Genomic DNA, 18,113 nt, shown 5'->3' on the forward strand with positions numbered 1-18,113 from the left:
GTGTAGGGACACTGAGAGGATGTGGGGTAAAACCCGGTGGTTCACAGATGGTCAGAGCTTTCCTTGGCATGATGGCAGTGATCAGCAGGTCAGGTACAGAGAAGAGAGCTCAGAGAGCACCAGTTTTCCCTCTGTTTCCCCTGTCACCCCAGATAGTGCCAGGGTTACTGGAAAAAGGAGGGAACAGAAGAGAACAGGGAAAGGGCTTCTCTGTCTGCAGTGGAGAGGAGTCTCTAGAAACACAGGGCAAAGAGCAGATGATGAATGAGGAGAAGTTCCTCCTGCAGCTCAGGATGTAGGAGGTGAGGGGCAGGGCTTTGGGCCTCTGAGGAGCAGAGGGGGTGTGTGCTGAGGGTAGGGTGTGCAGAGCACAATGTGTGTGGCCTACATGTCTGTACTCCATGGTTGACAGTCCTCTGTGCCCCAGTTCTGGGTGTAAGCATATGTCACGTGGGGAAGGGGGAGCTCTGACATGGATGTTTAAACTCAGGGCTGTGAGCTGGCTTCCCACTGGGGCCTAGGAAGTATGTTTTCTTTGAGGAGCAGAGGTCAGCACCAATGGCAAGACCCTGGCGTGGGAATCAAAAACACATGGGTTCCAGCTTTGGCTCCAGTCCCCCGCTAGGCCCTTGTGAGCCATCACCTCTGGGAGGGGGAATTTTACCTGCTGTCCAACCATAAAGGAAAAGCCAGGTGGCCCTTCTGTGCCAGCAGCCCAGGGCTGGAAAGAGGAAAAGGGAAGGGGGCTGGAGCAGGGGATGGCATTTCAGAGGCCAAAGGTAATACAGGATGCCGGTGGGAAGGGTGGTGGTCGGGGAGACCTACGATGAAGTTTCAGAACATAGGTGAGGTCAGAGCCAATCCTGGAATATCGCAATCCCGGACCTGTAGATCTGCTTCCTTCCAGACATTGGAAGGGATGGTAGGGTATGGTTTTAGCTCTCCAGAAGTTGAAGAGAACAAGCTGTACCCCTCTACAGTAAGAGCAAATCGGCTACTCAGTTTATACATTAAGTCTCATCCAAGTGATGGAGTGGGACAAAATGGAAGGACTAGAAAAGCATGAGTGACCAACCGACTTTTATATTTACCGGTTAAGGACATTGTCTGATGGCATGTTTTAGTTTTCCCTTCTATGCCAACAACTTGAAAGTTAGAAATACAAGTAGGGCCAGAGTACTGAATAAGGACAGAGTAAGTGGCTTCTGTATCAATAAGAAAATTGAGAAACTTAACTCCCACATCCAGGGTAATCCAGGACTCAGTCATCTTGATGTCAAAGGGAGCCGGACTGGCCTCAGGGCCCTGTCATGGCAGTTCCTCCAGCTTCGACTCTCAGGCAAGGAGGTGAGTTTCTGTCTTCCTCTCTCTCTGGAGATGAGGAAAGTCTCTCTTCCAATGTCCTGTTTCTTTACAGACAGGACACTGCCCTAGGGGAAAGCACTGGATTGGACATTCTCTGCTCCAATGTCCGATCTGGCCACATGTCAGCATGGGGACTTACAGCATTTTCTGTCTGTTGCCGGCCTTTTCTTTTGCCCCTGGTTACTCCATGGGGAATCCGCAATAGCAGCAGCCATTATTGGAGCCTGTATCTTACCCTGTAATTTAGTTCTCCAGTCCTTTTCCTTGCCTTAAGGCCATATCTCTATTATTAAAGACTTCGGTCGGTACTTCTAATAGGTGCTAGATGGAAGTTTGAGGGCGTAAAGCCATTTTAGCTAGTTTTTGGTGGATGTCAGGTGCCGACTGGCTTATAAAATGCATATTTAGTATGGTTACTCCCTCAGGTGAGGCTGGGTCTGAATTTATATATTTATAGATGGCCTCTACCAATCATCCCTGAACTAGAGCTGGATTTTTGTCAGCTTCTTGCGTAACTTCCTGAAGTTTATCAAAGTCTGCAAGTTTAGAAAATACCTTTTTCAGTCCTTCTATTAAACAAGGGATCATATAGTTTCCTTTTTCTCTCCCTGGACGATCCTCCTGATAGTTCCAGTGTGGTTTGGTGCTAGGGACAGCAGCACCCCCAGCTGGGTAACGTTCCCTATCTCCCATACCCAGTTCACCAGCGAACTCTTGTGCTCCCTCCCAGATTCGTTGCTTTTCCTCAGGGGTGCAAAAATGAGTTAAAAAGATATATATATCCTTCCAGGTCAAATCAAACATAATAGATACTTCTTGAAAGCCTTCAATAAGTTGAAAGCGACTTTCAGAATACCGTCCTAATTGTTGCTTTACCAGAGCCAGTCTCCCATGGAGAATGGGACATGGACCCTAATTGGGCTCACTTCACCATTAGCCACTTCCTAGGAGTATCCCACAGTTAGGTGGAGCTCCTGGAAGATAGGGAGTCCCACTCCTGGTACAACCAGTGGGGCTGGGAGCAGAGGGGTCTTGGGCTTTATAAGGAGGAGGGAAAGCAACAGAGTCAGTGTCCTCTTTCGTCAGACTGGCTGGCAATTCCTCCAACATTCCAGGTTCATTAAGAGGAATTGAACTATTTAGACATTCATTATCCAATATGTCCAGGGGTGGGGGTGGGTCTGTTAACTTGGCTGAGGGTTAGACATACTCTATCAGAGGCCACAGGTCTGGATCCTGATTTAGGGCCATAAAAGCTTGGATGTACCGGACGTCAGTCCATTTGCCCTTCTCCTTGCAAAGGAGGTCTGATAGATTGACTTGAAACTTAAAGTCCCATTTATCGGCCACTTTTCCTCACCTCCTAAGGAGTACTGAGGCCATTCAGTGTTACAGAAGAAGCTCCTTTTTTTCTTTCTTAAATCTTGCAGCTTGAATTGATTCCAGTGTGTTGAAAGGTATCCCGAGGGAGAATCCTTTTCCTAGGAAAGTAAAGAAGGTCCATTACCAAAACCCCCCGACTCCTGGGTGGCATCCCACACAGGGTATGTCAGAGGTTCCAGTGTTAAAAGCGATCAGAGGTGTTACTCAATAGAAATCACTATTGGGCACCATCCTGCCTTCCCGTGAAGGCATTCCTGCTGTAAAAGGCCCTGGATGGGTACCGGCATCCCTCCCCTCCCCCTCACATTCTAAGCTACAGATGGGTGTTTGGTGAATGGACTAAGGTACTGTGCCATCCTATACTCTGGAAGTTGTGTTATTGCCCTGCCATTTTTAAACCATGGAAAATACTAGATACATTTTACAAGGGGAAATTACCCAATTTTGTAGCTTTAAGTAGTTAGTAAAGGGCACTGACAGGAAACAGTAAAGATTGAAGCCCATCATGGTCTAAGCAACATTCCACACACGTGATCTTACAGCCAGCTTCCTTAGGAAAGGGTCTCCAGTTGGATTTTATTTCAGTTGGGTACTGGTTTCGGCCGGCTTTCAATGGAGGGCCCATGGCCAGAAGTGGCCAGACCAGGGATGTGGAGGGGATCACATTAGATCAACCAGAAGGAAACTTCGCATGGGAGTCTTAAGATTGGCAGCCATCCTGGTGACTTAGGTGGCTGTCCCGTGCCCAAAACAGACAAGTTTGTATAAGAACAGGCATAAAGAGAGGACATCAGTTTCTGGATCTTACTACCATTCTGGCCAAGGTACTGACTTCCAGCCAAAAGGCAGGCTTTCTCCTCCCCCTAGAGTAGGCATGGGTAGAGGATTGCAGCCTCAACAACTGACATGAAAGTGTTCCAATAAGACCATACTCCTTGAAAAGCTCCTGAAATGAGAGTAAAGGAAGAGGAGAGAAAGTACTCACCAATTTTGTGCCAAAGCTCAGAGTCCAGGTGTTAAAACTCATGCCCCATGTTCGGGCACCATATAATGAAGTTTTACAAAATAAGTGAGGTTTGGTGGGGTGAGATACAGAGCTGATGACCAGGAAAGAATTCTTGAGACATCTTTGGTGCAAAATGCTGGTTTATTAAAGCAAGGTGACAGGATCCCAAGGCAGGAAGAGTTGCTGCCCAGGGGTTGTGAGGGATGGAGAGTTATACAATGGGGTAAGGCAAAAGAAGGTTTCAATAGAACTTTCATATGCTAAAGAAGACCTACAGGATACCTGATACCAGAGGCCTTGTCATTGTCGAGGTTCTTTTTCCCTTCTTCGCAAGATAGATAGTTGGGAGATTCCTAAAGAATATCATACAGGTCCGACTAAGGAGTTGGGGGTGGGGGGAGTTTGTGGGTTGTCAGCCTTTGCTTTGTCCTCAGCCAGTCTTTTGCTCCCTCATCACTACATTCAGAAATTCCTGGGATCTTGCAAGAGCCCCAGACTCCCCAGCCAGGACAGCCCAGCTTTGTCTCAGCACTCAGGGCCCTGGGCTGTTCTGCAGGGAGCACTGTTCTCTGCTGCCCTCTTGTGGCCGCTGAGCCCTTCGCAGGCCTCTGCTCAGAAGTTTTCCTGAAGTCCTCAGGACTTCGTCCCTTGCTCCTGGTGGAAATTGCATTTATCAGGAAGAGATCTTGGGTCTCCAAAGTCCATCTTTCCCCAATCTCCTCTGGTTTCTGGAGGCATCAGCATCTCCTGAAGGCTGGGAACGTCTTCCTGAGATTTCACCCTCTTTGTCATTGACCAAAGGGTGAAGTTGTGATTTGGGGGAAGGGCGGTGGAGACAAAGGGTTGAGATGAAGAGATTGAGCAGAGAGAGCAAATTCTCTTTCCCTTGGGCTCCATCTACAGCCGTCGTGCCCAGGGTCATCTGGAGTTGTCAAAGAAAGCGGCAGGGGTATGGCATTCCTGGAGAAAATGGGTTGGGAGCAGACCAGCCATTATGATTCTAGGCTTTTGTGAGTTTGCACTTGAGCTTAGTCCATCAGACTCAGCAGGGAATGGACTGGCAGGAGTCAGGAGGGAGTAGACAGGGATGCTGGAGGGAGATGGCCTGTGTGGCACGTGCTGGCAGGACTCCTTATCTCTAGCTCTGGAGTCCTGTCCCGCAACCAGGCTGCCCTTGGCCCTCCCCTTCTAGTGCTCAGTGCTCATTAGTGACTGCCTGTCTTTAGAGAGACCCCCAGGGGACCAAGCTGTATTGGATGGGCAAGGAGGGGGGAGAGGGCAAAGGAGGGGCAACAGGTAATGAGATAGGAGGAGGGGGTGGGATAACTGGGATTTGAGCTGGAGTCCCATGATCACTGAGGTGCTAGGAAAACTTGGCAGGAGATACTATCCTGGGGGCAGATACTGAGGGACTCAGGGTGAGTGAGTTGGGGTGGGGGTGGGAAGGAATATTGGAAGGGACTGAGTCCCACTGATTTAGGACCCTATTTGGGGACACCTGGTGAAATAGGAGCCAATGACTTTATGCAGAGCTTCCATTGGGCAAGGAAGGGTTACAGGTGCCATGAGGGAGTAAAGCAGGGAGCCATATACTTTCTGTTCCCTTTCCTGTACTTGCAGACCTATCAGAGTTCCTCCCTGGCCTGGGTGCCCCATGCGTGTCTGAGGGGTGCAAGGAGCCACTGGGCACTTCTTCTGTGGGATGCAGAGTGAGGTCCCATGCTCTCTGTGGTGCACACAACCCCCTCGCCCCTCAGCAAGCATCTCCAGTGAGCTAACCCCTGTCCTCACTCTTCCTCTCAGAATGCCCAAGACATAGAGACAGCTGGCTGAGGGGACCTGCAGTGCCCTCCCAGAATTTCTAGTGGCTCCCAGTGGATGCATTGGAGCAGGTCAGGGCCAAGCCTCAGGGCCTGACCAGCCAGGACAACAGGCAGGGGGGAGACCTGCATCCGGAGTCCTGGAGAATGTTCTGTGTGGAGCAGAGTGCTGCAGTGGAGCCGTGCTGTCTCCTAGATGGTCAGCCATCCATCCTCCACACAAAGGGCTGCCTGCTGTGTTTCCTCTGAGCCCTCACCCCCAGCCCACACTATGATAACGGAGGTGGCTCTGGGAAGAAGAGGAGGAGGAAGACTGACACAGTGACTAAACAGTAAGGACCAGTACTGCATCCAGGTCCTACAGACTGGGACCAAGAGGGCAGAGCCAGTCTGAGTGCCCTGGAGAGTCCTAGAGACAGACACGTAGTCAACAGAGACACACAGCGGTCAGTGGAATGCAGTGATGCGGACAGAGACGGGGAGACCAACCCAGAAACAGGAGAGAGGAAAGAGAGGAGCCTCCAGAAACCAAAGCAACAGATCCAAGACAGATGCAGAGAGATATGCAAGGCTAATGGTAGCAGAGACAGGGACTCAGAGACACAGGCTGGACACAAGCTCAGAAGGTGGGAAAGCCATGACCCAGAGCCCAAGACAGATCTGTGGACAGGGGGCCAGGGTAAGTAGCCAGAGAAGTGTGCACAGAGAGAGGATCCTATCTGTATGTGTGTGTTTGTGTGCGCATGCGTGTGCCCACGAGCAGAACCCAGCAGTTCAGAGCTCTAGTCACAAAGCCAGAGTCCTCTGGTGCTGAAGGGACCCCACAACCCCCTCCCTCTGCAGCCCCAGCTCTGAGCAGTAGGGGTGCTGGGGGACAGAAACCAGATGCAGGTTAGAGACAGACTGAGCTGGGAAAGAAATGGCAGAGCCCAGACTGAGATCAGCAGGAGAGAAGCTGAGACTGAGGAAGGGATCAGGGAGAGGGACAGAGGACACAGAGGGACAGAGGTGGAGAAGGAAACTGCTGGAGGCAGGTGTGCAGGAGAGACCGGGGAAGGGAGAGCACCTCTTACTGCAGGAGATAGAAGGGGGTAGGGAGAGACAGGGCTGTGGAGAAGCAGATCAGGGGCAGGGGGGAGGCAAACAGGTCTCCTATCTCCCCAGAGAGCTGGGGAGTGAGTGAGCTGACACAACCCTGGGGTGAGGTGGACAGGTGGTCATGCATGCTTCACAGGGTGACCTTGTCCCTCTCTCCTGGGTTGAGTACAGTGAGCCTGTCCCCCATTGTGCCACCTTCTTCCCAGTGGTGCTGACAGTGGCCCCTGCAGGAGGCTGGCTCATCATGGTTCCCCTATGCGGACCCCTTCCCAGACTGCAAGGCTGCTCTGAGCTTCCTCACCAGGACCACATGGGTGTCCTTTAGGGCGGGCCCAGATTCTCTGAGACTGGAGAAAAGGGTGAGCACCCCTCTGGGAAGCAGTATTTACAAGGGAAAACGAGGTGGACGTGGAGGATGTGCCTCCTCCCACATGGCTCTGAAGGTCATTGTGAAGGTGACACTTGCAGCCTGTGACACAAGGGGACATTCTGGGTGGCTGTAGCAGCCCTGGTGTCATTTCTCTGTGTGTTTGCTACAAACAGGTAGCAGTGTTCCCAGGAACATCCTCAGCCTAGTATGGTTGGGGGTGGCGGCTGACATTTGTCTGAAATACTGGGTCAAGGGGTCCTGCCCTTAGGGAGATGACAGTTGCCTCCCTGCCCACTCATATGCAGAGTAACCCAGTGACACTTACCCAGCACACACCCACAGGTGCATAGAAGTAGGGCACATTCAGAATCAGAGCCAGTGAGTTCATCAGGGAAGGCTGCCTGGAGGAGGGGAGTCAGGAGGGGTGTAAGAGGGGAGGAGAAGCTCTCTCTGTTGCTTCTGAAGCAGGATGAGCCAACCCTAAGCCACATAGGAGGCAACTGAGCCGGGAAGAAATCAACAGCTGGACTGAGGCACCAGCATGAAGGGGAGAGGAGGGAGGCAGATGCTCACAGCCAGGCTGGCATTCTTAAGTTGCTGGGATTGGAACTGAAGCCCCTGGAGAGAGCCCTGAGATGTGTTAGACAGTGACGTCTGGAGAAGTGGGTGCCCATGTAAAACATGATCTCTGTGTGTGTGTGTGTGTGTGTGTGTGAGAAGTCCTGGCATTTATCTACCCTACCTTCAAGGGGACTCCTTTCCAAAGTATATTCTAGATTTCTTCTGCTGAAGTTGAGCCCATCTCTAGTGGAGGCAGTTTCAAACATCCAGGATGTTTCAGTGTGTGTTTTAGTGTGTTTCATAAAAGATGTGTGTCCATGGGGAAGGAGGAGGCTAAAGGTCCATCTCTGAAACAAAATGTAATTGCTAGCTCCTGACCATTATTACATGGAAACCCTGGACATTCTGAACTTTATTACACTTCTAAGTGGGCACAGGAGTTGGACAGACCTGGGGGGTTTTGCTCCCAGGTCGTCTCTGCAGGACTTCTCTGGAAGGTTGCCTCTCCACCCTCCCTCCTGCTGCTACAGAGACTCCTTGGGCTCTAGGTGTCAGTAGACATCTGGCTTCTGGGACCTTCACATATCGCTGCAGGGAAGGGGACAGAGAGAACAATCCCCTTTAGATTGCTTCAGTTAATGTTCTTAGGTCTCCCCTGGCCCTGAGAGGATCTGGGGGAGCTGGTCAGTGCAGAATTCCAAGAAAGCCTGGGGGAAGAGGCAGGGTCCACCTGACATGCTAAGTCTTAGGGTTCACACTTGGCTGGTTGTTTCATCCCTGGTCCCTTAAAGCCTAGGTTTCAGCATATACATTGATCTCAAGGTTACTATTCTCTGCCTCTGTTTCTCCTTTTGTGGGTTCATCTGTGTATTTGTGGGGGCCCTTTAGTGAGGAGCTGCTTGAGTCATGGATGATGACTGCTCAGAAGGTGTCTACACTGTTGACCCCAAGTTAACGGACAGTCACTAGTAGGTTATTTGCTCATACTGTGCGTTGTGCTTCTCCAGCTCTCCATGCAGACCCAGTCCCAGACCTCTCCACCTTTCCTCCCTCTCCTCCGTGGGATCCCTAACCAGTCTGTCCCATCACCATTTCCAGAGCTTGTCGGCCTCCCTTGCCTGCCTGCCTCAGTTTCTCTTTCTCCTTGGCCCCCACTCCCCTGCACTGGGCGTGTCAGGCTGCATGAACCCTGAGAAATGAGGGCCACGCTCAGGTCTTTTTGCATGGCAGCACTGTGGGATGAGAGGAGGCAGTGTTCACACCCATGCAGGTCTCTGGGACCCTCAGGTGGGTACTGGGAGGCAGCCCTGCCCTCTCAGCTTTCTGGGCCCTTCCAACAGCAGCAGCGGCTCCTGAGAGGGGCCTGGACTCAGCAGGAGCCAGGTGAGAGGGAAGAGGCTCCTGGAGCAAATAGGCATCCCCCTTCCTGCCTGACTCTCCCCTCCTGCTGCACTCCTGCCTCCTTCTCTCTCTCTGCTTCCCTCCTCCTTCCCTCCTCCCTGCAGCCCTGTCTGCTTCCTTCCATCTCGGCCTCGTTCACCTTCATCTCTGTCAGCACATCTGTCTACCTGTGTGTCTGTCTGTCTTGTCTGACTGCAGATATTCAGTGGTCTGAGATGTCCCAGGACTGGGTCTGCCCTCAGTTCTCCCTTCTGGCTGTCCCTCTCCCTGCACCCCTGCCTCAGTGTCTGGGGGTCTCTCTTCCCATCACATCTGTCTGAGTCTCACCCTGTGAGCCTGTCAGTGTCTCCCCTGCATCTCCTCCTGTCTGTGTCCTGAGCTGCCTCCCTCCCAGACCCTTGGTCCCTCTCTGCCCTCCTTCCCAGCTCTCTCCCTGCTTCTCTTATCTCTGTGTCTCTCAGCCACTTCCACTGTGTCTACCTCACACCCCTGCCTTCTCTCCTCTCCCTTCCTCCCCACTCCCAAGGTTCAGACACTTCCTGTGACATCACCTGGGTGGGCCCACCTGCCAGTTCCCCTTATTCTGTTCCCCCTCTCCCAAGGAGGGACTTCTGGCCCCAGCTGTGTATCCTCTGCATTTCCTTAGCCCTGCACTGCTTATTGCAGTAGGTCCATGCAATCGGAGGGATGAAGGGTTGGAACATGCAGGGGACAGGGCAGGGCCATAGCTTGTCTCCTGAGAGAACTGGATTGAAAAAAAAGGTCAGGGATGGAGAGCGGGGGGACAGGGGATGGGGGTCACTGAGGATCTAGTCTGTCCACTTCCAGGAAAGTCCTATAGTGACTGGATCCCCCTATTTACCCTGGTGCCTTAAAATTCCATCTTTTGTCCCGCCTCTGGCTCTAGTGGCTCCTTATTTTGTCTAGAGCCTGACCCCAAACATCCCCACCTTCTGAAGGTTGCATCCTTGTGTTCCCTGCTTCTCCCCTTCTCCAATCTTATCACTTTCCCACTTTGGGACAGAATCTGTGATTCCCCTCCTTCTTTTCCTCCCTTTCCTGGTTAAAAAGAAATGCAGTAACGCCCCAGGAACTAACAGACAGTAGTGGGAGAGCTGTGGAAGGAGGGGAACAAGGAGCATCATGGAGAAGGCTCACAGACCTGGAAGGGCAGGGCAGGGGTAGAGAGAGGAGAGGGGCAAGGGCAGTGGCCGCTCCTGTCTTCTGCCATCCCTGCCCACTGTTCAGGGGGCTTCAGCACAACCGAGGGGACAGGTGTGTGGGGTCGGGTCTGCCAGGCCCCTTTCACCACTGCTGTCCTAGGACAGAGCTCAGGGGTACGTTTGCTGCAGATCTCACAGACAGGGTGACAGTGCACCTGCGTGTGGTCGGAAACGGAAGCCGCGCTTGGCGTCTTGCCACACACGTGACACTGCACCTTCTCCCCGTGTGGTACCGGGTGTGCTGCAGTAGGTCCTTCATAGCAAAAGGTGTCACACATGTCACATGTAAAGGGCTGTCTGTGGAGGGCACTGTGGAGCGTGACTGCTGAGAGGAAGCTATGGCCACCCTGGGAGAGGCTGTAGGGCTTGTGCACTGCGCCTCCTGTCCTGCGCGCACTCGCGATAGTTCACGGGGTCCTCGTGCTTGCGACGCCGCAGGTACACCGTGCACGGGCAGGGCTCCAGGTCCAGCGCCACAGCTCCTGTGGTTTCAGATGGAAGACACCGCGGAAGACTTGCTGCACCTCTCACAGGTGTGCTCCCCCAGGTGCTCCCTCCTGAGATGGTCACTGGCACCTGGCACCTGTCACTTGTGGTCCCTGTGCCCCTGAGGTCTCTCCGCTTCCCACAACCCCGTCCGCCGCTCCTCTGATGGCTCCGCTCAGCTGGGGACTCTCAGGAGGCTTGGGCTCACCAAGGTGGGCATCTCCATAGCAACCAGGGGACCTGGCCATCCTTGGTTCCGGGTTGGATGGCCTCTGCCTCCGGAGCTTGTAGCTGTTCTGGAACTCCTTGGAGCACAGGACGCACGTGTAGGGCCCCTTGATTTTCATTTTCTTCTCCCAGACGGTTGAGAGCCTGGTCATGGCGACCTTCGAGGATGTGGCTACGAAGGCAACGGTGGTGGCTGCAGTAATGGTGGTGGCAGAGATGGACGCCGCCTATACAGTGAGCACAACACCAGTGAGGGCAGCAGGGGGCGCTTCAGAGCTGCTCTGTCCACTGTGGGGGAGGATGGGCGGGGTGGGGGGGTGGTACAGCTGAAGGGCAGCAGGGCCTCAGACTCCTGAACAGCAGGAGTCCGCTGAACAGCACGGAGAGTCAGGAGCAAGTCCACCTTGAGGGTCTCTGCCTTGGTGCTGGGGCGTGGTTGAGGGCGCTGGCACCGCCTGGAATGGACTCTGAGAACAGACGTGGGAGGCCAAGAAGGGGGTCTGGAGCTCAGCTCCAGCTTGCAGAGGGTCTAGGGATGCTCCTGAAGGGGCTAGAAGGAGTTCAGGGGGCCTTAGGGTGGGCAGTAGATTACAAGGGAACAGAGGGATCAAGGCCTCTGCTAATGTGGGGTCTCTGGGGCTCAGTGGGGGCTGGAGGCACGTGACCTGTAGTGCCAAGGCTCAAGGCACCACTCCTGAACCGCTGGGCTGGGCCGTGCCTAATGCAAGGTCCTCGGGCCTCCAGGCTGCCAGCCCACAGCAGGTGGCCAGTGGGAGATAGGGAGAGAAAGGCCTGGGCCAGTTTTTTTCATTACATGGTGATTGGGGGCCCTGGCCTTTCCCCCCACTCTCCCATCCTCTTCCTAGCAGGCAGCAAATAGCACGGGGAGAAAGGAGAAGGGATTGATCTGGGGACCAGATATACAGATAGACAGACCCTCCCCTGCACCTGCCCTTCTTGCCCTCAAGCAGGTGCACGTCTGGGGAAATTCCAGCTGAGGCAGGGGATACAGCCTAGGACTGTTGGAACGGATACAGATCAAATACCCAGATGTCTGTCATGACAGACTGTCATGACAGCCATCCTTCTAGTCCTGCCTGTCCCCTTTGCCTCAGGAATTCTGGCTCTGTAGTCTTGACTGGGCCACTCATCCCCTACCCCACATAACACCTGAAACACAGGAGGTGCTCAGTTATTGCCCCTGTCCATGTCTCCTGCAGATGTGTTAGGACGGAGTCAGTGTGATTGGTGGGTTTTCCGCACATAACTGAGGGTTTAGAGGCGTGTCAGCAGTGACAAGTAGAGACAGTGCTGCCCCTTTTCCTTGTGACCCATGGACTGTGGGCCCATCACTAGTGCATTCAGCCCTGGGTCTCTAAGCAGTTCCCGCCTTCTCCACCTCTGAGAAGTCTTGCCTCTGTTTGAAGATTAACATTCTGGGAAGGAGCAAGCACCTTCCTTTGATCACTGTTTCAGGGTCCTGGGATCCCGTCATTATGATCGTCTAGAGCAGGAAGCTCTGCAGGCAGAGACCACGTGTTTACTTCCTCCAGAACAAGGCTGATGCTCATTCAGTCAGAATATGCTGTGAACGCTGAGTGACTGTCCGGGAAATCTGTCGTGGTGAAGCTTAAGACAGGTCCCTTTTAGTTTTATTTCTGGTGTGACTGGAAACGTGGCTGAGGGGCCAGGATGGGTGGTGGTGGTAGAGGAACCTGTAGGCAGCTGGGTGGGGGGAGGTGCTTCCATGCTCCTTTACAGGACTGCTGAGTGGGCTCTTTGGGAAATCACCACAGGCTTGCCTCCAACAGATTCCCCACACTCTCCTCCTAGCAGCTAGACCTCCTCCACACCCAGGACCTTGGAAAGTTTGTTTACATCTAAATTTACATCTTGCTGCCAACAAAGTCTCCAGCAAAACCCCATTTAAGCCTGCAGCCCACTACCTCACCCCTGCAGGGCCCTATTGGTCTTCCAGTGCCGACCTTTATCCTTGCTCCAAGATTCCAGCTAAACCACCTCTGTCCTACTTTCATATCCTTCCCAGGCCCCTTCTGCACTTTGGCCCCAACTCCCTGAGGCCCAGCCTTGTCAGTGCTCACACTCCTGAGGCTCCTCCTCCATGAGGACCTTGTCTCCCCAGAGCCTCAACTCCCTGAGGGCACCCTGTGAGCACCACTCCTAGTCCTGACTCTGCTTGGCCAAGCTCCTTCCTGCTTCCTGGGTTTGTCTTGCACTTTCTTCTGAGTCAGAAGAAGCCCACGGTAAGTGACGTCTCCTGTTTGTAGAGTTGGCAGGAAAGCTGAGATGAGCCGGGGAGGAAGAAGCCTGGGCTTGGAATGCCAGTGGCTATAGAAACTGTGTGGGGTTGGAGCAGACGGTATTTCATGGCACCAGAGCTAGACCTTGGCTTGGTGTAGACCACTACCTTGTGAGTTTTGAAGGGCAGGTAGGTTTGCTGGGGTCAGAGTGATATGGAGGCCTACACTCGGTTCTCCTCCATCCCAGAAAGGCTCTCAGCTCTGATGAGCAAAATATGAGTTAGGGGAGGTTATTCCTTGCTGCTTCTCCTCCAGGGTCTTTTCCATGTCTTTGCCCTGCCCTCCTTTGTGGCCTTTCCTTGCTCACCTGGTTGAGAACTTCCTTTCTTCGTCTTTGTCTTTTCCACAGGCGCACAGTATTCTTACACATGTTCCTGGAATGCGTGAAGATTTTTTCATCAGGCTTTGCATGAAGATTTTTTCATCAGGCTTTGCTTCTTCCTTCATGTTTTACCTTGCTCCTCACTGGAGAGTCTGAAAGTCTCTACGTCATATCTTCTTAGGGAGGACATCGGTGTGCACTTTGCAGAATAGCAGGTCCAGTGTGACAAGAGGGTCCCCCATCACCAGAGACCACTTGAGGGTCTTCCTCCTCCAGGCTCAAGGAGCTAAATTTCTCTTTTTACAGCTGCTGACATTATCTCCCTGCCTTTCTTATCTAATTTAAAAAATCTCTGGTGGGGATGGATTATAGGCCAGGTCAGGCTGTAGGAGGAAAGATTACCAAGGTTCCCTGGGGGTGTGGCTGCCTCCTGGTGATTAAAACTCTGAGTCATCAAGAGGTGGTTTGCTGTTATCACAAAACATATTTGCAACTCTTTAGTTTCAAAGACCCTTGGAACCTTAAACTGTTCTTCACTCTCCCCCTACCCCGCTGCGATGCACACTGTGTGCAGCACCCCAATATCAGAAGTCCAGACAACACTTATCCATGCATCACACCCGTTTTCTTGTATATGTGTGGTGAATGTTGATTTCTAGGTTGTCTTTCTCTTTCCCTATAGCAGTTCTTACTTCTCTCCATTATCAATTGATATGTGATATGTGCTTCCAGAAGGCAGATTCATTTTAAGCTTAGTTGAAGCAAAACATGTGGAAAGGCCAATTTCTTCACCAAGTATATTCTAAATTGAAAAATATGATTTTGGATACCATTTATTTGGTTTATCATTGTCCCTTTTTCTTTGATTATCGCAGAAATCACAAAGCAGAGTGGGGGTGGGAAAGAACTAGGAAGAGGGATTCACAGTGTCCCTTAAAAAGTGGTGTCAGAGGCTCTTTGTTGTAGATTATGCTGCCTGAGCTGGAGTGAGGCAGGTGAGTCTTGGTGGAGAAGTCGTGTGGATCTGTATTTGGAGAAGAGCTCAGGACTTTGAGATGAACACAACTTTCATATGACTGAGATCATCTGGTAATCTTTCCTGCAACAAAACAAAACAAAACAATTAACTTTCCAAGGGAGACGCTGGTGTGGAGCAGCCACCGAGGGCTCTTTCAGAACAAAGCCAAGCCTGGTGAGAAAGGACAGGGAGACAATCAAGTCCTTTCACAGGAGGACAGAAGGACACACGTAAAGATATGAAGGAAGGTATCCAGAGAGACAGTTGGCCTTTCCTAAGCTGCCTTGTGTGCAGTGTATTACTGAGGGTGTGTTTTGGGAGGAGGTTCATGGAAGGAGGAGCCGTGGGCTCTGAACACTCACAACTCCTAGTCTAAGAGCAGACACAGAGTATAGTGATGGATGGACCGCTGGGTGGATTTCTGTATTCTGTGCTTACAAGGAAAGGAAGGATTTGGGGGAAAAAACAAAACTGTTTAGTAAGTGCCCCAATAATGGGTCCATGATTAAAGGAGCGAGACTGATACAAAGCGAAGGTCGAGCAAAGCTTTATTTCGCACCAAGCATCAAGAATCTAACCGAACGTTCGGGGCCGCACCTCTTAGAGGAAAGGGAGACACTTCTCTGTTTCACAGACTAGCTTTTAAGGGCAAAGGCCATGCGTTTGGGCCTGGCCACGCACAGGTGGCCAATGAAATTGCAACACACACAGGAAACTCCACAGTGATGCTAGGTGACCAATTGAATTACAACTTACCTTAGTAGACATTTGAACCAGCCTATTACACCTTGATTAGGATTGGCGCCAAAAAGGCTCCCAGAAGGGGGGGGGGGGTCCCTATTCCTTGGTAACCAGGGAGACAGTATGCAACCCCCCACTGATCGGATGTCTCCACCTGGCCTGACCCACCCTTGTATCTGGGCTTTGCTACCAGGAGCTGATTTCCGGGACTTGTTTCCAAGTAAATCCCCTGGGGAAGGGGAGCAGGGGCAGTTTCTAAATAGGTCCTTACAGTAAGGCTTCTTGGAAAAAAATGACTGTGGATCAGTGCTCCCCTACATTATAGCTATAGTTTGGAAAATGAGATGGACGGACAGATGGATTACGTTCTACTGCTTTCTCCTGAGGACTTTTATTAGGTACTCTGTGTTGGCAGGCTTCAGGATTAAGAAAGTGGAGTAGAGAATCATAGGAGGAACTAAAAAAGAAAGTGACTTTTACTGTTGACATCTGTGTACCCATCACTTTCTGATCCCTTAATTGAATGCCCTTCCTGGCTTTCCCAGCTCTTTCTGCTTCCTGTTTGGAAAACCTAATTCTGATTTTTCCTGGTATCCTTTCTGAAGACCCCTAGAAGCAGAAGCTCAGGTTTTTCTGATTGGTAAAGTTGATTATCTTCTTTTGGTGTTATGGAAATGTGAAGTATTTCCAACACTGGATTCTGACTGAAATTAATCCTGTAAATGTGTCAAATCATGAATGAGGAAAGCTGCATTGCACTCTGCCTTCTCTGACATAATCCCAGAAGAATTAAAAGGCACCTGTTCACACCTATCCCAGAATGACACTAGATAAGAGAGTCCATTCAGCCTCTAGAGAGGCTCTGGCTATCTGTGTTTACCCAAATAATGGTGTAATGATACTAGCATACTGTTGTTGCCAGCAGGGGTTCCGTATATTTTGTGGGAAGAAAACAAAATGTTTTGTTCTCCATTTACATAGATTTTGCGTTGCATTTTGGTGGATAGATTTGGTCTACATACAGCTGGTGTGAAGCATGTTAGTCTCCATCAGGATGGGTTTTAGTGACTTGGAATTTAACTTCTGCCAGACTGGGATGGGATTTGAGAGGTGTAGTCGTAGGGGTGGAAAGGTAGGTAGGTGAGTTGGAGGAGGTGGTTGTGTTTCCTCTTGGTCTAATGTGCAGACAGTTTGGAGGCTGCCATGCCTTCAAGATCAAGTCTTGGTTGCACCTAGTAAATATTATTTGCAGAATTTGGGTTTCTAGCCTCATGGAGAGAACACGAAGCATGCTCTAACCCAAGGAATTTTACTTTAGAAAGGGAGCCAAAGGGGCACCTGGGTGGCTCAGTCATTAAGCTTCTGCCTTTACTTAAGGTCATGATACCAGCCTCCTGGGATTGACCCCATGTTGGGCTACCTGCTCAGCAGGGTGCCCGTTTGTCCTTCTCCCACTCTCCATGCTTGTGTTCACTCTCTTGCTGTCTCTCTCTGTCATAAATAAATAAAATCTTAAAAAAAAAATAAAAAAGGGAGACAAAGGATTCTTCCAAGTAACAGGCAAACAGAATATAGCCCAAAGTAAGATCATTGCTGGGATGATGCCTGCTAAGTGATCCATTTGGTGAGGTTGTTTTCACATGGCTCCTGGGTAAGTGAGGATATTTATATTCTTTAGTGTGAGCTGAATTTGGTTACTTCGGCTTTCTTTCCAACCTTTCTGGAAAGTTATCAGACCTTTATTTCTCTTTCCTTAGGAGGGAAGTTACACATTTATTACTGCTGTGGTTTCTCTCTTCCTTTTCTGCACAGACCAGAACTGAGAATTACTATTACTATCATTATTAATAATATAATATCTTAGTATCTTTTTTCCTTTTTTTAAAAAAAGATTTTATTTATTTATTTGACAGAAAGAGATCACAAGTAGGCAGAGAGGCAGACAGAGAGAGAGGAGGAAGCAGGCTCTCTGCCAAGCAGAGAGACCAATGTGGGACTCCATCCCAGGACCCTGGGATCATGACCTGAGCCAAAGGCCGAGGCTTAACCCACTGAGCCACCCAGGCCCCAATATCTTAGTATCTTGATCTGTATTAGTATCTGTAGCAAATATTGAACTGGATCTGTCTAGTTGGGCAAACCATATTTACTGGCTGAAGGTGTGGTAGAGTTTGGTTTGTATTTTTGGTGGGGGGGCATAGAAGGAAGGCCTAAAGAGGCTCTATTTTTTAGATCATGGCCAAGCTGAAGGCAAGCTTGAACTGATGTTTTCCTGGGAAACAGTTATACACAATATCAGTATGGGGTAGGAGCACCTGGGTGGCTCAGTCGTTAAGCATCTGCCTTTGGCTCAGGTCATGATCCCAGGGTCCTGGGATCAAGTCCTGCATCAGGCTCCCTGCTCAGCGGAAAGCCTGCTTCTCCCTCTCCCCCTCCCCCTGCTTCTGTTCCCTCTCTCACTATCTCTCTCTCTTTCAAATAAATAAACAAAAACTTAAAAAAAAGATGGAATAATTGCTGCCTCTTCCAGGCAGACTTCTCAGGCTGATCCACAGTGCACAGAAGATTCTCACTAATATTGCCAGCCCTGGAAAATGTGGTCCTTAGTACACTTATCTTTCATTAACTAGTAAGCCATGTAAGATCTTGACATGCCCTTGCTTTTACTGTTCACTTCTTATTTAGGATACCCTTTCTGGTTCATAGTTTATGCATCTTTTACTTATTTTGGCAGGTGAGGAGGTGTTCATGAAATGTGCTAAAATGTAAG

At 50.9% G+C, this 18,113-nt stretch overlaps 2 protein-coding genes across 10 annotated transcripts in view; both read left to right on the forward strand.

Annotated features, from left to right (window-relative positions):
* The window catches only part of LOC123946625 (cationic amino acid transporter 3-like), a 245,849-nt gene that overhangs the window by 55,680 nt on the left and 172,056 nt on the right, over window positions 1–18,113 (forward strand). The gene's annotated exons all lie outside the window — the stretch shown is intronic.
* Window positions 13,062–18,113, forward strand: part of LOC123946621 (cationic amino acid transporter 3-like) — a 51,944-nt gene continuing 46,892 nt past the window's right edge. For 3 of the 9 annotated variants that reach the window (XM_046012197.1, XM_046012198.1, XM_046012199.1), the window contains exon 1: window positions 13,063–13,205. The gene's annotated coding sequence lies outside the window, so the exon portion shown is untranslated. Of the gene's footprint in view, window positions 13,206–18,077; window positions 18,109–18,113 lie in introns of all 9 variants that reach the window. The other 6 variants (XM_046012192.1, XM_046012193.1, XM_046012194.1 and 3 more) reach the window with 5 other exon arrangements.

The sequence above is a fragment of the Meles meles genome, chromosome 7 (assembly GCF_922984935.1).
Source record: "Meles meles chromosome 7, mMelMel3.1 paternal haplotype, whole genome shotgun sequence".
NCBI lineage: Eukaryota > Metazoa > Chordata > Mammalia > Carnivora > Mustelidae > Meles > Meles meles.